The sequence below is a fragment of the Denticeps clupeoides genome, chromosome 8 (genome assembly GCF_900700375.1).
Source record: "Denticeps clupeoides chromosome 8, fDenClu1.1, whole genome shotgun sequence".
NCBI classification, from domain to species: domain Eukaryota; kingdom Metazoa; phylum Chordata; class Actinopteri; order Clupeiformes; family Denticipitidae; genus Denticeps; species Denticeps clupeoides.
The window spans coordinates 16766370-16787166 of NC_041714.1; the positions used below are offsets into that span (position 1 = coordinate 16766370).

Consider the following 20797-nt stretch of genomic DNA (forward strand, 5'->3'; position numbering starts at 1 on the left):
TAGTCGTCTTATTCTTTAAATATTTCTATGCTTGGGCAAGTGCTGTGCTAATCACTGGTCTTCAACACTGTTGTGTCAAGCAATGACATGGAAAGTGAATCCGGTAATTTGCCAGTAAATCACTGAGGAAAATCAGTATATTAAAAGACAATAATATCATATTTATTTATTTGTTCACTTTAATCATATGCTTTATTCTGGAGACACCCCAGGCATCTCCTTCTATGCTTCAACACACCGAACAGATGTTGCAGTTCTGGCAAATGCAGCTGAAGGAATCTCGAACAAGCCATAATTAAAACACATTGCATACCTCCAAACACAGATGACAGCGATTTCACACATGGCCACTTTGGCTGAAAGGGAATGCAGCTCCCTTCTTTCAATTTTATCAACCCATCCTGCAGAAAGCGGGACACTGTGAAACTCTGACTGAATTAAAAAAAAAAACAGAAACTGGGGAAAACAAAAAAAAAACTGTTCTTCAGCATTACCATCTAGTGAGCCAAGATGTCTTAATTGGTCAGTAATCCTCGCTTATTTTCCTTTCCGGCCACTTAGTCTGGGATATCAGTTACCCCTTGTGTTGTTGATGTTGCTCCAGGCGGATGCATGCGCTCAGAAACTGGCCAGCAAACATTCAACATGATGTCTGGTCCGATAGAGAGAGACCCCTGCCAACCGTCGAAAACCAGCATGTGCCCAACACAAACCCAGGGCGACACGTACGAAGCCAACGGACCGCCAGTGCGTAAGTGCATGTGTGTCCTAATCTCCCCTAATCTCACAGGGACGAGTCATATTACAGGACGTAACCTCATGTTCCCCCCAGATAGAATGGGCATTCAACTAGCCCAGAATGGTATCTGTCCGAGCAACAGCAGAACGTTCAGGAAGAAAATATTAAAACTAAATCCATTTTCTCTGCCACGGAAAGCTTTCAGATGTCTTACTTTAATGCATCTGTAGTGTTGAAAAACCATTTATGAATAATTGAGTCTTTTCCCACTCTTAAGAGGGAACAGCCACTTCATGCAAGGTACATGTGATTACAAGTACAAGTTGAAGGAATTTCAGTGCACTGACTTCAGATCAGAGTGAATCATACATGATTAGGTGAAATATGGTGCTGAAAAAGCACAGAGGTGGTCTTACATTTTGACATAACTTTCCTCTGTAGATAAGGGTAGAAATTGGGCAGCAAACAGCAAAGCAAACCATGGTAATAATTAATCACATGACAGTGTTCTGCTCTGAACCTCTGGCATGGAAAGTATAATAATCCACAATTTTTCGATCTCAGTAGTGTTGCCAGATGCACAATAATGATCGTATGATCATAATAAAAAAATGTACGATAACTTTAGCACAACAAGGTACAAATCATTGTTTTACATACTTCACTTGTTAATGTGCAGTTGTCTCACGTGCCGTTACAGCCAAACGATGCACGATGTAACAAGTGGTGCTGAGCAAATTAAACAATGATGAGGGGTTTAAGCATGAACTTGCATGGCAGAGTTGCAGTTATGGAAGACTCAAAGAGTCCGCATACACAACATTGCCAACAGACTTAAAGAAATGAATGTGAGAAAGACCCCAGTTTTTTTTTGTAGCATTAAAAGCGACTTTTACCTATGTTCTGTTGCATTATACATTGCATCATATGCTATAATCTGCACAGTTTATGATGACATGCGTTCTTGAATCAGATTTTCAGAGCAACTTCAAAATGTCAAAACTGGATTTCAGACAAACATAAATGGCTTTGACATGATAATGTCATAGCAACAAACAAACAAACAAAAAACCTTGAATGTGGAAAAGCAGTCTGGCCATGTCAACCACGTGCATTAGGACACAATCAATAACTCCACCGACTACCACTGCAGCCCAACAAACTAAACAGCCCCTTCTTCCCTCCTGGAGTCTGATGGAAGACAGAGCACAGAGGGGGTCCTGGACGAGAAGCGAGGCAGACGAACAGGAAAAACAAATCTGCTGTCCGTCTTTCTCACAGTGTGGAACGTGTTAAGTCACTGAGGTGCTCTGTGTCAGCAGGATACTTTCTGTGCAACTGAGCGATTTGGGACAGATTAGGAACCGCACAAATGATTTCTGACAACCGCGTAAATGTTGTGGAAAGACAAACAAGACGGCATTTCATATTAAAACAAAATGTGCGAGGTTATACTGTGAGTAATTTGTATAAGTAATCAGTATATAACATTTCGACATAACACATGCACGAAAATTAAATCAGTGTGAGGTGAATGTTGCCATTTTCCGATGATGTGACATTTAAGACGTTTCAGAAAAAAAAAAAGTTGCACATTATGTCATTATTACCAATGTATAATAAGTTTAATGTTAGAAATGTATTTTATTTTTCCACCAGAATCTCATGTCACTACACATTCTAAGGGATACTGCATTAATGTCACATCACCCCCTCTTGATTTATGCTTTCAAATTCATAAATTATTACAACAATTGGTTGATTCGAGTGAACATGTACAGAGTCAGCTGGCCTCCATTAGTTGTTAACAGCCCCTCTCTCTGACCCGCTGCACTCTGTAAGGCCCTATAGTCCTGTCATATGACCCAGGGTGATTTGTAAAAACCATACGATAAATGAGTAAGGAGAAATGGAGATTAAGGGATGGGGGAAAAGTTCAAACATGCTAAGCAGGCTTTTTGTGTTTTGAGCATGCAAATGGGTTGCTTTGCTTTAAATCTTATAGCAAATACCCTGCCCTTACCAGTAATCATGTAGATGTGAACTAAATGCTGATTACCATGAACAGAATTTTTGCAAAAACTTTTGTAAAAAAAAAAAAACGTTCAAATTGTGACTTTTAGACAAACTGCAGAGAAAGTTTAGATCAAAGCAAGAAGCATTTGCTTTTCAAACAAAGCCCAACTGTAAAGAGCATCACACATCAGATACAGTTTCCACATACTTTCCACTGAACAAGGTTTTCAGCTCAGAGCATCATAAGATAATTGAAAATTCAATACATTTCTAGTTTCATTCAATCAGAATGAGGGCAGCATTTTACTATAGTGAGAGGAGGCACGCTTCCTCCTTACAAACTTGATTTGAAAATCCCTCCTGGCCTGGCAACACAGATTACCCTGGGTGTCCAGTGGAGTTGGAATGTCGATAATGGAAAAAAAGGTAACTCTTTGACCTTGTCTTGGATTACAACCTTTTTAGAATATGAAAGCACTCCCCAAATCCACCCAGGCCCCCAAATGCAGCACTTCTCATCCTTTGGCCTCTGCTCCATCCACCAATCACTTGCATAAAAAGTCTCCAGAAATAAAGCATGTGGACCCATAGATTACCCGATTGTATCTCATGCGTTCCACTGACCAGCAAAGAAGAGAGATCTGAGTGAATGTGAGATACCAACACGGGTCAACAAGACTAAAATCCTCTCATGAAAAAAAGGCTCTTAGCGTACAGGACAAACAAAGCGGAGTGGAGATTAGGTCTGAACATGAGGTTAGAGGCTTAATGTGCCCCTCGGCTGTCTGTCATAAAGACCCCAGCCTGTGAAGATGCATCCCATGAGCACGCAAGAGACTATGTCCAGTTCTACTAGGCCAGTGTCTGCATGCTTGCGTGTGTCCTAATCTGTACTAATCTCCCAGAATGAGGCAGATTACAGCTCTGCTGTGTTATCTGCACAATGCGAATGCAACATCGCTCTCAGTTCTGGTAGACTGTGCAGAGCCTTCACCTACACGGCACCCATCTACCAGTTTGGGAAGAAAAACATTACATCTCATTCCATTTTCTGTTCTATGAAAAGCCTTCAGATGTTCTACTTAGTGCTTCACTACTGGAAGATAAAACCACTTATGAATAATTGAGATGTTCCCACAGCTCCACAGAACTGGTTAAGATCATACAGAGCCTACATGGAATGCTCCAAAGAGTGTGCTACATGCATATTAATTTTGATGGACCGTTGGTCAGTAGTTTTTGGTGGAGAAAGAAAAATCACATAATTAATGTATAAATCACAGAAGGAACCATGCTATTACCATGCCTGAACATGAGCATTGCCTTATGATGGATTTAAGATGAATGTAAGAATAATTTTAAAATGTCTGAGAGTCACCTTCTCGACTTTTTTCATGGTACGCTATCCAAGTGAAGCGGAGGGAGTGTGCAATGAGAATTATGGATGCAGTCTAGATACAGTGGATCCAGGAAGTTTTCACAGAGCATCACTGTGCCACTGTACTTATTTGGACCTTCAAAGTAGAATGTATCTGTCTCGGAGGTCCACAGACAATTTGTCAATTTGTCAACATAGGCAGATGTGTGTCTTTCCAATTCATGACCAATCAACTGTTTTTTGCCACAGGTGTGTTCCAAATAAGCTGCAGAAACATCTCAACCATAATCAGGGGAAACAGGACGCACCTGAGCTCAGTTTTCAAAAGCCGTGAATCCTTATGTACATGTGGTTTTTCACGCTTTTTTACTTTAATACATTTGCCAAAACTTCAAGTAACCTCAAAACCAGTTTTTCACATTGTCATTGTGGGGTGTTGTTATTACATTTTACATTTACATTTATGGCGTTTATCAGACGCCCTTATCCAGAGCGACTTACGGTCAGTAGTTACAGGGACAGTCTCCCTGGAGCAATTTAGGGTTAAGTGTCTTTCTAAGGGACACAATGGTAGTACGTGGGATTAGAATTCTGAGGGGAAAAAAGTGCGTTGATTCCATTTTGGAATAAGGCTGTATCATAACAAAAGATGGAAAAAGTGATGCGCTGTGAATACTTTCCAGATGCACTGTATCTCCTCAAAAGTGACTTTCTTGTAATTGCGACTCTCCTTTGGAGCGTAGTAGCCTAGCGGGTAACACACTCGCCTATCAACCAGAAGACCCAGGTTCAAATCCCGCTTACTACCATTGTGTCCCTGAGCAAGACACTTAACCCTAAGTTGCTCCAGGGGGACTGTCCCTGTACCTACTGATTATAAGTCGCTCTGGATAAGGGCGTCTGATAAATGTCATAAACGTAAATGTCCTTTGCTTCTGAAAAAATTTTCCTATTTATGCGGTAACGTCTGTTTGCTGCACTATGAATTCTTTTGGGATGAAAATCAAGGGGTTTGACTGGACAAGAGGCATTCCAGACATTAAACGTGAAGTGAAACGATCTTGTTAGGGCTCCAGTATCACAGGATCACAAACCCTTTCTCCAGTTCCTATGATCAAATGAGCGGATGCTGTGAAGCTCATATGGCCTCAATTTTATAATGTTCCACATTCCACCACTGCTCCTTAATTCAGAAACAGTGTGGTTTTACAAGACTACCGTCTCGTACTGGGGCAAAAACTAGCAAGAGAAAGACAGACAGAGGGAGAGAGAGAGAGAGAGAGAGAGAGAGAAGCTGGAGCAGCTGGGTCAGCTTTCTGAAACCATCAGCTCAGTGCTAAAAAGGAGCAATGACTTCATTGTGTAGAGAGAGAAGCGAGAAATATAATCTCTGCCGAGGGAACATCTCTGTGTCACTATCACAACCCACACTTTTTTTTTTATCAGAGATGAAATACACATATATGTGTGTGTGACTCTGCATTATGTATAGACACATTTACGTTTAAGCCAATTCCCCTGAATCAGTTACCAAATTATGCACATATAATTATTTTGACAGTTTTTGTGAGACTAGCAGATCACTGCATCACCCTCTCTTTCACAGCACACAGCTAACGCTTCAGGACTGCATGTACTGGTGTTTGAGCCAACAATCTGGAACAGCACACACACACACACACACACACACACACACACACACAGTAGACCACAGTCACAATACACCATGTCCCTCAATATTCCTGCAAAGGGCATAAAACTAAGTGGGATGAGCATTAGTAGGGTAATGAGCATAGTTGATGCATGTCTGTACTGTATGCTTCTGTTCATGTGCGTATGTCTGTATGTGTGTGTGTCCATGTGTGTCTATTGCTGATGCATGAAGTCTTAGCTGCTTCTGGATCCGAACACCTGAACACGGTGGGCTGTTCTCTCAGCAGAGCTTTTATTTCCATATTAACACCCTCATTACGTGACCTGAATCAATTATGAATCAAAACACCCACTGAGCTCTTTCTAGCGGTGTAGAGTCATAGTCTACCCAAAAAGAGGAAGGAGAAGAGGGATCAGTACAGCTCTATCTTTTCTCTCTCTCTCTCCACATGAAGAAACAGGCTGGGTGGGCGTGGTGAGGTCCACCAGGGCTCAGCAGATTTCCACAGCTGGCAGGTTTCACCATGCTTCCAAGTGGACCAGGGGACCTGCTTCACAGCTATGCACTACATTTCCCAGAAGCACCCTCTACACATGGTTCAGCAGACGACTGGGAATTAAGCTTCTGTTGCCACATCAAGGACAAGAGTTGACTAGAATGCCCGTCCACATTGACAACATCACCCATGCATGTCTTACAAAAAAATAATAAGCACTGAGGCTGCATATTTTAGGACTTACCTGCAGGGTGAAAGGGTTCAGCAGCAGCAGATATGCAAGAAAGAAAAAAAGAGAGAGAGAGATACACCAGTTAGTTATAAAAGCACCACAAAATCAGACCTGACAGATAAACATGTAAATACAAAGTAGTCCCTTATTTACAGCAACAATAACAGAATTTACTGAACCCCAACTGCTGAAATGGCTCTCAAGACTAATGTAAGGCAGGGTCTACTCAGTAAAATCCTCAAGCTGCTAAATAATCCAACCTGAATTTTAATGATATATTACTAGGCATGGGCAGGAAATCAATTTGAAAGACTATCAAGACAAAAAACCTTTCTCCCTTAATCACTGATTCCAATTATGTTTTTATGAACACAATCGAGAAAAGAGGAGAAGGCTGTAGGCGTGATTTCTCTACACTCCTAATGCCCCTTGTACACGGGTTATTTCAGCAGACGCGACCAGCACCAACATGCAGATATTCCAACATTCTTTGTTTATTAGAGCACTGTGATGGGTGACCCAGTGAATACCACATTCATCAACGCAATGCATCCATTATATCACCTTGAAAATCTCCCTCAAAGAGTAACCTGATGGAGACCCAATGTTCTGTATTGAGCTAAAAAAAAATATCATAAAGGGTGTCTGAAGTTTTCCTCTTTGGTCGTTATGAGATATTATTAATAAATCAAGCTGATTTAGAAGTAAAACGTACATCTTGAGCCGGATGTCTGCAAGGAAGGGCTCTGGAGCTCTGGGAGCAGAAGCAAAAGTGAGATTAAGCATGATGAAGTACAACAGACGATGAAAGCCTCTGACACACAGATACAGATACGCCCAACTGTGCAGAGATGTGTGTGTCTGTGTGCGTCTGTCCTTTCCCTCCAGTGCTGCACCAGAGAAATCAAATTATCATATCCAGGAAATGCAGAAGGCTGATCATTTCCTCTCCATTTTCAAAGCATCACAAACATGCATCTATCAACCTCCTGGGAACGTCTCTGTCTTTCTTGGGTGGAGGGGGTGGGAGAGGAACAAAAAAAAGATAAAGGCAAAAAACAGAGCCGAGTGGAAAAGATGGGGCTGGGTGTGGCAGGGAAATAAGGGAGCGAAACCGGAAAGCGGGCACAACGACTTGTGCTGCATTTGACACACTATCAATTCCGTATTGCGTTTAGTGTTATTGTGAATCAGTCTGGGATAATCAGCCCTCGTCACACATCACACACCCATTCACACCCCTTCACCCGCTCACAGTCATGCGGTATGATTCCAAGAATAGTCTGCCGAGGGACGCAGGGCCCGGAGCCCATGCTTCAGGGATGCACTGTTGTCATTACGACATTCAAACTAGCACTAATTTCGTTTTAATCCTGACTACAACTGCGGTGACATAAGAGTGGCAGTGGGAAATTTTTGTAAAACTCTGCAGTGATAATTGGGCCGACGCCCATTTGTGTCTTCTTGGAGGGATTTTGGCTGCGTTCCTGACGCGTGACATATATGCTTCTAAATCTTTTTTGGATGCTGTAAATAGCGACACGGTTCGACTGTCACTTGTCACAAGACATGCAGCACCATCCTCACTCTCGCTTTTTATCTAATCAGGAAGTGTGAGTGCGCACACACACACACACACACACACACAAAACTCAATGCACATGGGTGTGACTCACAGCCTGGTGGAAAAAAGTGAAACTATTTTATTTCTAACAAGGCATTCGGATATTTACACACACACACACACACACACACATCCACACACACAGGCATTCCCAGCAGTGGCGGCCATAGCCAGTAATAGATCTGGCAGGGGCCTGCTGGGTGCCATCATCCCCCAGCTGCGGCACCCAGCGCCAGCCTTGTACCCCCAGGCAGTTGTGTAAGGTTTGATGTGAGGCATTAAGGCTGGCACCGCGCCATGAAACAGGCATGAAACTGCATTGCGGGCGAAAGGCGGACGAGCCGGGCGAAGTGAAACGGTCGCTGTCAAAAGGCCGCAAATCAGCGAGGTTTAAAGGGCACCGGGGCACCGAGCCAGACTGGGAGGCAAAATCTGGGGTCCCCCTGAGGTGGAAATGACAATGTGGTAGCGATCATGGCTAGCGCTGCTAACGGCGAGTACGTGGCGGCCGCTAAACGAGTTGTCCCACTCGCCGACTCTGCCCGCGCGGTCTCGTGGCGGCATCATAATCTCGTGGGAGTTCGGACGAAGGGCCGTCTGCCATGTGTCTGCTCCGCTAACCGGATTAGCGCTCTGGCATGGCTGTTCGGGGCCGGGGCGTGTACACGCCGCAGTAATTGGGCGAGCCGGGTTACACGTTGGGGCATTAATTCCTCCCGCCTGGGGGGAAAGCCTGGCCGTGGAGATGAATTACTACGGCACAGGGGGCACGGGGACCGGCGCAGGGTGCTCCATCACACACAAGGACAGTCAGGGCCAATGCGAGGGACGAAGGAGGAGGACGCGACAGGGAGAGAGACGTTTGTTGCATTTGATGAATAGCGGCAGCGCGTCTTGGTGTGTCTGAGCTACAAAAGAAGGAAGTGTGTGTAAACTTAAACTGTTTGCCTCAGCATGTATCATTTTAATGGAGCCAGTGTGTGTGTGTGTGAGTGTGTGTGTTTGTACGCGAGTGTGTGTTTCTGCTGAGCAGTAACTCGGCGGAGGTGTCCCAGAGCAGTTCCTGTTTCCACGGATCACTGGCGCCGAGAGCCGACGCGGAGTTTTTACTGGTGCATGGTGGCTCCCAGAGTTCCACGTGCTCCCAGGTCATGCACCGGGCGACAGCACACAGGTAAATAAGACAGGTTTTATGCCTCTTTTTGTGTGGATGTGTGTGTGTGTGTGTTTTCCACCACAGTGAAGGATCTTTGCCTTGTATCCTCTACACAGTTTCCTATCTCCTTACTGTGTGATAGGCAGAATGTTGCTAATACTAGCACACAGAACCTTCTGAAACAAGGAGCTACGTAAATGAACTCTTTTCTTGTAGTTTTACATTGAATATAAATGATGAGGTTCAAACCACACACAAAAATCATTTGCATACAATTTTGTAACTTCTTTGAATCGCTGCCTGCCCTGTAATTCCCCATGCAAGTTTTTCAGCCATGCTCCACTGTTTTTCCGATCGCCTTGAAGAAGGCATGTCCTTCAGCATCAGAGCTCTGACATAATTTTTTGTATTGATTCAAAAAGACCATCTTTAATTTAATAAATAGAACAAAAATGTTGCAGTCAGTTTGGTGAGCTTCAATTCTGGCTGCGAAGAACGTCAACTATTCTGCTAACAGTACTGATGGCAGAGCCGTCATTAATAATTTGTATTTAAGACTAACATGCCTAAGGTTAACACTCATATGGTAGTCAAAAGAAAAAGGTCAAAGGTTAAGTATATAGGACATTAGCAAATGGTGTTGCCTCCTCAGAGAGACAATAAAGCCTCACATAACCTTACATAATTACCTAATGTTTTTAGCTACTAGCCTTCATCTAAACCACTTTGACCCACGGAAAGGATCTGCATGCAGAATGTGGATATAACTAACATGGTAAATATAAAAACATATTAAATGTAATAACAATATTATCTTGTGTTTTATGGCATTTATGTGTGCTAATCGATGCATTAATGTTAATATTCAGACAGTGTATAATTAGAAAATAAAAAATAACAACAGGAGTAAACGGCTTAGGAAGGGAGAGTATATGTAGTTAAAAAATGACCAAAAAAAGTGCAGACAAGGATAAGAAATAACTGTGAGATATAAATAGTTCATAAAACAAAAACCATGTAACACCTGGTTGACAGCATCTATTCAGAGAGGCAAGTACACAACACGCTAACTGCACACTGAACATGATGTTTCATCTTCTTTGCTTAGCCACATGGCTGCTGAGTGTAAAGTTGCCTATATAGTCGCTACAGGGAAGCAGTTTGTGGAGCTGATACTTTCAAGGCTGTATCTCACTCTATCTCACCAATTACATACAAAAGCTTCTCAAGTGTTCAAACAAGTTGGCTCATTAGAGGGGAATCCTTATGATAAATGTGCCTTAAACAATTACACAGTAATAACAATGTAATTATACTGCAACAAAAAAGTCATTAATTTGGGGCTTATTCTGCACGCAACTCCCCAACTACGCTTTGATTAGAATAAACTGCCGGCTTGCTGTATGCTTAATTAGCCTCAACACTGCAATAATTATCATCTGCACATATTTGCATGTACCTAACTCAAATATGACAGCAAGTACAATGCACATATTTTACTAAATAACTGTGCCATTGACTGAAGCAGAGGTATAATTAAGCACTAATGTGATATGAATATGCTGGTAATATGTGCTTGTGCATGTCAAGTCAAATTAAACTCACTTGGAGACTATAATTGACAGCATTGTCTTATAAAATTGAATGCCTAATAGTGTTTTATGCAGCATAAATGTAGTAAATATATTTTGCAATGCTGCTGCCATGTATTTTATTGTGTGTGTGTGTGTGTGTGTGTGTAGATGTACATATATACATGAGAATTGTATGGGCATAAATGATCATTTAATCAAATGAATTGTCAAATTGTGTGTATGTGCGTATGGTCTCTGGGTTGGCGTGGACCTGTGATTTCCTCAACGTAGACTCACTGAGAGGGACCTTGGTGATGGTTCTCACATTTTTAGAATGATGCAAATCCTGCAACAAAACTGTCCACTAATACTAACCAATTATGTCTAAAATACAGCATTTATATTTGGTATTTTAGATTATGTAGCTTCGTTACAAATAGAATTTTCTTATTGATCCAGCTTTGATTCCTTCACCTCAAACTATGGTGTGAAAACTCCTTCACCAACTCAACCATCAAACGGCTCCGTTCTCCTTCTCTCCACAGCCCTTGATATACATATCTATATGCCACATCCGGTCGAGCAGTCAGGTGGCTCTCTGGAGGACGGCACACGCAGCAGCCAGCCGGGTCTTTGATCATGCATCAAAAGCTGAGACGGCAAGAGACGGAGTCAAAGTGCACAACTATTCCAGCTTCATTCGGCTGCCATGTCCCCAGCCATCACCTGAAGTCCCCTGCTGCCGGAACGCGAGTGTCCTCCTTCCGGGCCACTTCTGTGTTCGCGTAAACTGAGACCAAACTACTTTAAACCGTTGGTTCTCAGGCAGGTGAGGTTTTACTTTTGCTCACTTTAGTTTATGAAAAGAAGATAGACATAATTAAATGCACCTTACCACCCGTTTGGAGGGTGATGAAGGAGGAGTAAAGCTAAGGAAGTGCTGATTGATTTGAGGCACATGTGTCCTGTGATAAATCCTCCATCCCTGTCAGCAACCAGGTTCTCATGTTCTTCTCTCTGACCCTCCCACTGACACCCGCTCATCCTGTGTCTTTAAATTGTGGTGAGAAATCATAACTGTTGTGTGTTTGCGGAAGACTAGTGCAAATCGATGGCTGTCATCAGACCAAGGCTTCCCCGAGAAGCCACATCAGAATCAGTTTTGCAGAAGAACGTTGGGATGATGGGCATGTTCATATATGTTTTGTGGGTTTCTATATTCTATAATTTTGGATGTATTTATTGAATGTTCATGTTTTTGTGTGGACACGCCATTGTCAGCTTTGTCATTACCCATATCTCAGCAAAATGCATGTAAAAAATTGTATCTGTTCCTATAGGCATCTGGTGCTCCGATTCAGGTTGTCCCCTTTCGAAGTGGAGGACATTACCTATTCTTTGTGTGTGTGTGTTTGTGTGTTTGTGTGTGTGTGCTTACACCCCTTGAGCCAAACACCATTTGCATTTCATCGCCTCTGGGGTTTTAACACAATGTTCTCCACAAGATGCCCAAACGCCTTACAGTGGAGAGGAAAAATACCACATGAGCACAGGGGTGAAAGTTTCTGTCCCTGGAAAAAAATCTGAGCTCAGCTGTAAATAACCAAGAATTTCAGACCAGCAGCAGTTTACAACTCAGGCAGACATTGTACAACACAAAGCAACAAGCAAAAATGTCCATCAGTCACCCACAGTTCAGCTCCGTTGTTGAGTCATGTGGCTGTGTTCTCCACATTTATTCACCGGTGAACCAGCAGCATGATTAATGTTTCAAAATGGATGCACCAGCTTTGAATAATAATAACTATATGATATTTTTAGAATAAAGTTTCATTCATACATATGCATCAACACATGCAATGCCAGAATTATTCAAAATGAGGAATTCTGCGAGTGTCTGAATTGATATATGATGCATTTAACTAATCTAATTACACTTGAATCAGTGCAGCACAGCCACATAGTTGTGGAGCAAATTTGATAAAAACTTAAATTTAAAAATTTATAAAAACTATGCCACCAGTGGTTAAGGAAGCGGCCCAGTAATCAGAAGGTTGCTGGTTCGAATCCCGATCTGCCAAGGTACCACTGAGGTGCCACTGAGCAAAGCACTGTCCCCACACACTGCTCCCCGGGCGCCTGTCATGGCTGCCCACTGCTCACTTAGGGTGATGGGTTAAATGCAGAGGACAAATTTCACTGTGTGCACTGTGTGCTGTGCCGCTGTGTATCATGTGTGACAATCACTTCAATCAAAAGCTTAAAGGGAGCTGCAGAAACAGTTTAATTTTCATACTTTCAAATCAAGGATCATATCCTTAATTTCACGTTACTGTACAACCAAAATGAACCCTTGAGCTCATGTGTTCGCGACGTCGAACTGATCTGGGATCAATTTCTAGGACAAGCTGGACAATGTGTGATAATGTAAAAGATAAGAATTCCGTTTTTTCAGCCATACTGGATTTTGATCCATTTTTCTTTTCACAATCTATTTTAATTCCCAAGTCCTGAATGTTTTTCCTATTAAGCAATCTTATGCTTTTGACAAAAAACATATTTCCAGGTTCCAACAACACACTCGAGTACGAGCTTCCATTCAAAGCCCGATTCAAAGAAGAGCTGTCAGCGCGTTCAGTGCAGCCCATCTTTGAAGACGGCCCTTTCTTAACACTTGCAGTTGGATTAGCATCTCAATGGAGGCAGCACTGTACGGGGTGGTGTTCCAATCAGCAGGGCTCGCACTCCAAACTGGAACACTGTCAGCACAAGATATTTTTTTTTCTTCTGCATTTTTCTTATCTGGATGGAGGACAACATTCTGAAAGACTCTATTTGCTGGAGTCTGGGAAGTTGCCACGCCCGTGCGAGAGGGTATGGTTGGGTACGCTTTTCCCCCACATACAAAGCCATTTCATTCTCACCCTCATAGGCCCTTTGAAGTTAAAATCAAGGGTCTCTACATATAGCAGAATGAATTGGTTTAGCGTTGACAAAATACAGTTTTTTGAAGCACCTTTTCTTTCCATTTCACTCAATGTGTGTGTGTATCATTTTCAAGGTGATGCCAGCAAACCAGCCACACTCTTTCATCGCACAGGAACCTTTCTTCCTGTCCCATCTTCAGAGCAGCCCTAATTGACCATTCTGCTGCTCCACATTTGTCTTCTTCAGCACAGGTCCACTGATGTCACTTCCTGTTACTGCCTATTGTAGATGGATGGAAAGTCTTTTACACTTCATGTTAAGTTTAGTAGGCACAGATGTTTTATTTTCTTTTTCTCTCCCAGGTGTCTATTTCATTCAACAGTACAGAGACAGGAAGATAAAACTCCCCAACATGCATCGCACCTGGAATATCGCATTTATCCCCCTTTTCATTGCATTTCATCAGGAGCATTGTTCCGATCATGGATTTCATTCTGTCCAGGAATTTTCAAGACATTGTCATGAAAAACAGGAGCGGAGGAAACTGTGTTCAGCACTTCCAGAATGAATTAATGTAATTTAGAATCTCATTGACTGGTTACAACATTATTATTCCCTTTCAGAGAACTTTCCCTAATTTCAGACAGTGAGGACAACACAGAGGATCGTGAGAGTCCCTCTGCTGCCAGTCTTCTAACTGTACAAGAAGCATCTTTCTATCCATCTCATATGCAGTTCCCCCTCATGCTGTCTGTCAAGAGGTTCCCCAGCATTGCAGTGGCATTGCAGTCCCCAGCAGGTTCCCCAGCATTGCAGTCCCCTCAATGCACTAAAAAATACATGATGGAGGCAGTCAAGCTGCAAAACTAATTGTATTGTCATTTTATTTCTGCCCAATTTACCCCCAAAAAAAGTTTGTTTTAATGTAATTTCTAATTTCTTTACACTAAATCACCTATTGCACAAACGTGTACTTTGTATGCATGCTAAAGTCTTCTTCTTGGACTTGCTCCCATGAACATTAAATTATTATTATTTTTAAGAAAAAGCTAGTTTAAATAGCAGTGTAAATAGATGTGTAAATAGATCCACATTAACAACCTAATGTGTGCCCAGCTCTGGCTGAGATCTGGGAATAAAAACTTGGTTTAAATGGTCCAGAGCAGAACACTGGGGCTAAAATGTTAACATGCAAACTGCAGTGTGTCATGTTTTTTGGCTATTTCGACCACCTCATCCCACAACAGTGTGACCACATCACCATGCACAGAGCAGTCAGTGCCAGCATGGGAGTCCATGTCTCATCCTTGGCCTTGCACTTGCAGATAAGCCAGTCTGAGCTGTAAGTCCAGGCTCTTTTCCAAGGAAAGGGTGGGGAGCGGCTGACGGGATTAACAGTCACTCTTGCGTATCAGCGTGCCGGCACTTCCTTGGATTTAACCTCGCTGCCTCATGCCCACGGCTGCTCAACTTTCTGGGTCTGATAAAACACATTTTTTAAAAAGGGGCTCAAATACCAGGAGCGAATAAGGACACGGGCCCCAGAGTGAGGACAGTCACAGCCATGACTGACTTCAAAGGCGCCTGGAAGTTTGCGATTGAACCGAACACTCCAAAATGCAGGCAACGTAATGGGATCTAAAAAGTGTCCATTATTAATAAAACACGATTTTCTTAGGATTGCTATAAATGTAGCTATAGATTACTGCAATTATATCCATAATTTATTGAGCAGTGGGCAGCAGTGAAAGGCGCCCGGGGAGCAGTGTGTGGGGACGGTACCTTGCTCAAGACCAAGCAACCACCAAGTGCATCAAGTTGCATCAACGTACATCAGTCAAAACATTACCAAACATGCACACACCCCACTCAGACTCTAGCTCAAAGTTCTCGTCACATCAGATTCAAGAACAGGCGTTTCAGTTGCAGCCTAACTGTGAGTTAGGCTGCAACTGAACTTAATGTTAAAAATGAAGAATTAACCCCGGGACTCCCCAACACAGACGTTTCTCTGTGTCCTTTTTCAGGCACATTCTGCGCCAGTCTGTTTTTTGTTTTCATTCTGCTAGATTATATTGGGCTTTCTTCGCCGCTCTCTGGATGCCCTGATGTGTCGGCCAGGGGAAAATAAGACAAAGTGAGACGGCCGTTCCTGCTGAGTCAGCTACAGCTCGGTATCGGGCCGGGCCAAACGAGGGGCTGAGATTAAGAGGAGAAGAAAGAGGGAGGGACCCACAGGGAAGGAAACAGTAATGCTGCACTATTTTTACACCTCACATCCTTCATCAGCCCGCCTCTGTCTTTTGTTCTGCGCAAACCAGGCCCCTTTTTTTTTTTTCATCGAGTGAACAAGTGCAAACTAAGACGTTAATAAATTGTAAGTATCTCAGAACCCATCTTGATGCATTGCGCTGAACGTTGAGCCGCCCAGGTCAGACTGTCAACAGCAGACCTGAGCAATCTCATTTCATCACGAGAGCCTCCAGGGCGGGCGGAGTTGGTAAAAGGATGAATAAAAAATGCTCTGCGGCCAAAACAGCCCACCTCTCCTCCGTGGCACTAAATCCATCATGGAGGAGCGAAGAGCAGTGCGCCCTTATATTGGAGCAAAATGAAATGGGTTCAGAGTATTTCAGTCACCAAGCCTGAAGACTGATTGCAGGCATTCATTCCCACTGACTCACTTACATCGACAGCTCACACACACACACACACAATCCCCTCATCCTCCTTAAAAAATACATAGATGCAAAAAAATAAATCCAAACTGTCTGTCTTCTTTAAATGATCTGCTTGTGCTGGAACTCCTCAAACCCTCTAGTCATAACCTTCATCTTAACCAATAACTGTACTCATGTTGGTCTAAAACCTTCATACATAACCTGGTATAGCATGGTATAGGTCTAAATTTAAGATGTCTGCCCTTTTTTCGAGACTAAATTAACAATTGCTCTTATTTCTTTAGACCCTGAAGGTAAGACAGCACAATTTCTGGACACATATTAAGGTCTTAATTAAACCACAGTTTCTTCTAATCTGCTATTTTGATTGGCTGTCAGGACCCCTGGGAATGACAGCATCAGGATTCCACATTTTTACACTGTTTTTGGTTATGAGGTCATGTGACCACTACTACATAAATAAATATGAGCTGATAAACAGCAAACCATGCAAGGTGCTATTATCCCATGGATTTATTGTCTACTATTGACAAATTAGGTCAACAACAACACTGGCATTAACGACAATCTCCTCAAGCCAGAGGAAGCACAGACTACACTTTCCGATGGATAAACATCTCAGGACTGCGGTGGAGCTTTTTTTTTTGTCCTGTCAGTGCAAGATCTGCTTTAAATCTGACAGCAGAGAACCAATGGGTCGTGCCGAAGTGGCCCTCAGATCATTAAGAGTCAAGCAAATTCCAAAACAGACAAACTTGTACCAGATATTGAGAAAAACAGACCGAGTAAAAGGCTTAGCCTGTCAAGTCCATCCTTAGGCAGCAGGCATTAAAAATTAACAAAGATCCACATAATATTATGGACAATGCTAAAACAATGCAGGAAGCACAAGCACAGAAAATAAAAGTCAAACATGAAAATACTTTCAATTCCATTGCTACCAACCACAGAAGCAATGAAAGGAGTATTTTTATTTTGTCACACATCAACTTATATCTCTTAATAACTGTTAGAATAACTTTTTATAAATGTAGGATATACAGTGGTGCCCAGTTAGTTATGTGGCCTCACACGCCCAAGATAATTAGTTCAAATCCTGGCACGGAATTTATATGTGGGGAGCTTGCATGCTCTCCCACTCTTGGTGCAGGTTCTCTGCGAGTTCCCTGGCTTTCATCCCACGGTCCAAAGACATGCACACTAGGTTGATTGGCTTCGCTAAATTTACTGTAGGTGTGAGTGGGTGCGCTGTACCAGGATCAGCTCCAGCAGCCGTGATCCTGAGAAACAGGACTAAGTGGTTAAGGATAGTGAGTGGGTGAATACTTCATGTCAGATATAAAAAAAAGTCTTAATTTTGAGAGTGTATCTGTCATGTTGCTCCGGTCTGGGATCTGGACCAGAGTTTGACGTTAGTCCTTTGTGAGGTTCCCAAATTGTGTTCACCTTTGTCTTATTGTATAAAGCTGCCCTGTTCGTTTCTGTTCACCATCGGTCTTTGTTATGTTACATGTTCACAGTTGCCGGATGTCTTCCCTGTCCTGTTTATCACATATTAAACCCCTGTCTCGTGACGTTGTGCGAATGCGTCCTTCTGCCTCGTCTCGTCTCATCATCTCCGTTCACCTGCCTCGCCATGCCAAATGGTTGAGACAGTATCCTTTATGTGATTATACTTGTAAAGTTATAATATGATCATATAAACATTTCATTAGTCAGATTTTGCTGTTCTCACGTAACTCTGCAGTAAGTGTTGTGTTCTATCTACTCCAATGTCATTGATTGATTGATTAAACCCTTTATTGCTGTTGCCTCAAACCATGTCAAAAGTACAAGTAATATTGGAACTTGGCTATCGACCCGACCATACTGCTATTTGTATTGTCTCTCCTTTCATGGTGTGTTGTCCTCCTGTGAATTGTTGTGTAGTTGTTGTATATAGCACTTTAGGTTTGGTTGGTTGTTCACTACTCACTGTAAATAAAAGCACAATATTTCACTTGGGCCTGGTCTCTGTGTCTTCCCACTGCACACATTCCCCTTGTTTGTTGTCATGTTTCCTGACCCCTAGACAGGGACGTGACAATACATCAACACAGCACAGTACATTGTACTCCATATTGTACTCCAATGGAGAGTACATTGTGGGAACCGTAAGAAACCACCTCAAAAGCATAAGCACATAGACTCTACACAACATATAAAGTCAATTTCCACAGGGGAGGGGAAAAAGGGTGGTGGATGAGATCCCACGTAAATGGTGGATGAGATCCCACGTAAACAAGCAGTCCAACCAATTCACACTGGTCCATGAGTTTGAATCCAGAGCCCAGCTTTGTGTGTGGAGTTTGATGTGGGTTTCAATTGTGTTTTGTGTGTTTTTAAGTGCACCCTGTGGTGGGCTGGCACCCCACCCTGGTTGATTCGTCATTCTGCACCTAATGTCCCATATTGTGCTTCAAAATCTGCGACCCAGCTCAGGGTTTGCCAATTCCAGGAAATGAGTGAGTACTACACATGCATCACCTCAAGCGTGAATGTGTTAATGTCGACAGCGCTAATTAAGATGCTTCGTTTGTAGATTGATATGCAGTCACAGTTCTGAACATGTCTCAGCCAATTCTAAAATAGCTTATTCAACGAAATAAAGAGTGTGGTCAGAATCTCATTTAAGGTCATTGTCAAGGTCATGTTGCAGCAGAGAAAGCAGAGTATGGAATTAAAATGCTGGAGTGGGGAGAAGCTCTGTCACAAATCGGCCACAAAATCCTTCTTTTTTTTTTTTTTGCTCAATTATTCATTCAATGCGTGTGTGATTCTGCACAGTCAAGGTGAGAGCAAAGGGACTGTTGGGGAGGTATGGTGGGAGGAGAAAGGCGGGCGGAGATGTGAGTATTTGTGGAGTTTGGGGGATGATGGTGCAATTTTGTTGTTCGTGGCACAGCACCACCTGTCAGGTCGACTTCGGTGTCTTAAAAGCTTAACAGCTTGTGACGACCAAAATAAAGCCCCACCGATGGTGACCGGCCTGCTTCATAGCAGAGCCAGGAGCCCAGAAGTGCAGCATTGGACCTTTCATTTCTCCACATCTCTGTCATCCTGTCAACCTAGGGTCACTATCAGCAGGTACGGTTCCATGAGACAGATACCTCAGTGGCTCAGTCATCACATGTAAAGCCTTATGCTTACATGGACCTAAGCCTGTGGCTTTTATAAGAAAGAGATGGCAGGATTCTCAAAGCGAGGAATCCCTTTTGGGTAGGATGGGTCCTTCTAAGTTGAGTCCCACAGAGACAAGGCAAGGAAAGTAGTACCCTTAACAGAATGGATTCAGCATAACAAAATCCCATCATTGGACTACTCTAATCTTTAGAATCCTTCTAATCTTATTCAAATCTAAACTCAGATTTATTTGGAGAATCAAGAACAAGAACCGATTAGGTGTCAAATACTGGCGTTAATTCTCTGCATCCTTCAGACATTTTTGGTACAGCCTAGTCCTATATAAAAAGAAGACTGAATGAAGTGCTAACAACTAACCAACCTCCTCCAACACCAGGTTGTTGTACTGTTTTAATCAGTGAAATATAAAAAATTCAGATGTATGCAGGGTCATGGCTTACAGTAGTGCATGGACGACAGCTTATTACAGTTGGAGACAGAATTGTCGATTTAAAGAGCATCTCAAATCATCCAGAAAATGTTCCACAAACAGAGCAGCCAACAACACACTAAATTAATGGCACCACATCACCAGTCGAACACAAAGTCAGAAGAAAGGCCAACCTGGCAACGCAGCCCACTTCCTGCGCGTCTGACGTCTGTCCTTTGAGTCACCTCATTACACCAACCACTAGGAACAGCGTTCTGGGTTCTCGCAAGTTCAGCGCTAATGAGCACCAGTGTTTTTTGGACAACTGCCCCACCCTCAGTTTAATTATGGCCTCATTTTTTTATCAAGCGGACACTCGACAGACATGCTGCCAGTCACCTTAATTTCCAGATGTCCACAGTAGTGTAGCGAGAACATTTGGAGTCACCACATCTCTAACTTGCAGACTAGTCTTAAGGTCTCTGCATATTTCAGGTGGATGCAACATTTGGCAAAAAAAAAAAAGGTTGCTAACTTACAGCGATAGTTTGCTAGGTCAGGTTTTGGATCTTCATCAAGGCTGCACTTGAAGTTCAAAATAAAGGCCCAATGGTATGCGTCTCACTGTCCAATATTTTTTGTTAAAATAAGTCTGAAGTGTCTCATGTCAGCTCAAGATGATAGTCGGCCATGTCATACCAGGGTGCCTTCACACAGAGGAGACTCA

At 42.7% G+C, this 20797-nt stretch overlaps 1 protein-coding gene and 1 long non-coding RNA gene across 8 annotated transcripts in view; one reads left to right on the forward strand and one right to left on the reverse strand.

The window, feature by feature from the left end:
• The window catches only part of nrg3a (neuregulin 3a), a 232488-nt gene that overhangs the window by 157622 nt on the left and 54069 nt on the right, over positions 1–20797 (reverse strand). The window lies entirely within an intron of this gene.
• On the forward strand, positions 8783–14993 carry LOC114795785 (uncharacterized). Of its 4 annotated transcripts, none has more exons than XR_003750547.1 (4): positions 8783–9313; positions 11415–11698; positions 13436–14048; positions 14160–14993. It is a non-coding gene; the product is annotated as an uncharacterized LOC114795785 (long non-coding RNA). The 4 variants fall into 4 exon arrangements; XR_003750546.1 differs by having other exon boundaries at positions 13436–13753; positions 13931–14993; XR_003750545.1 differs by having other exon boundaries at positions 13436–13743; positions 13931–14993.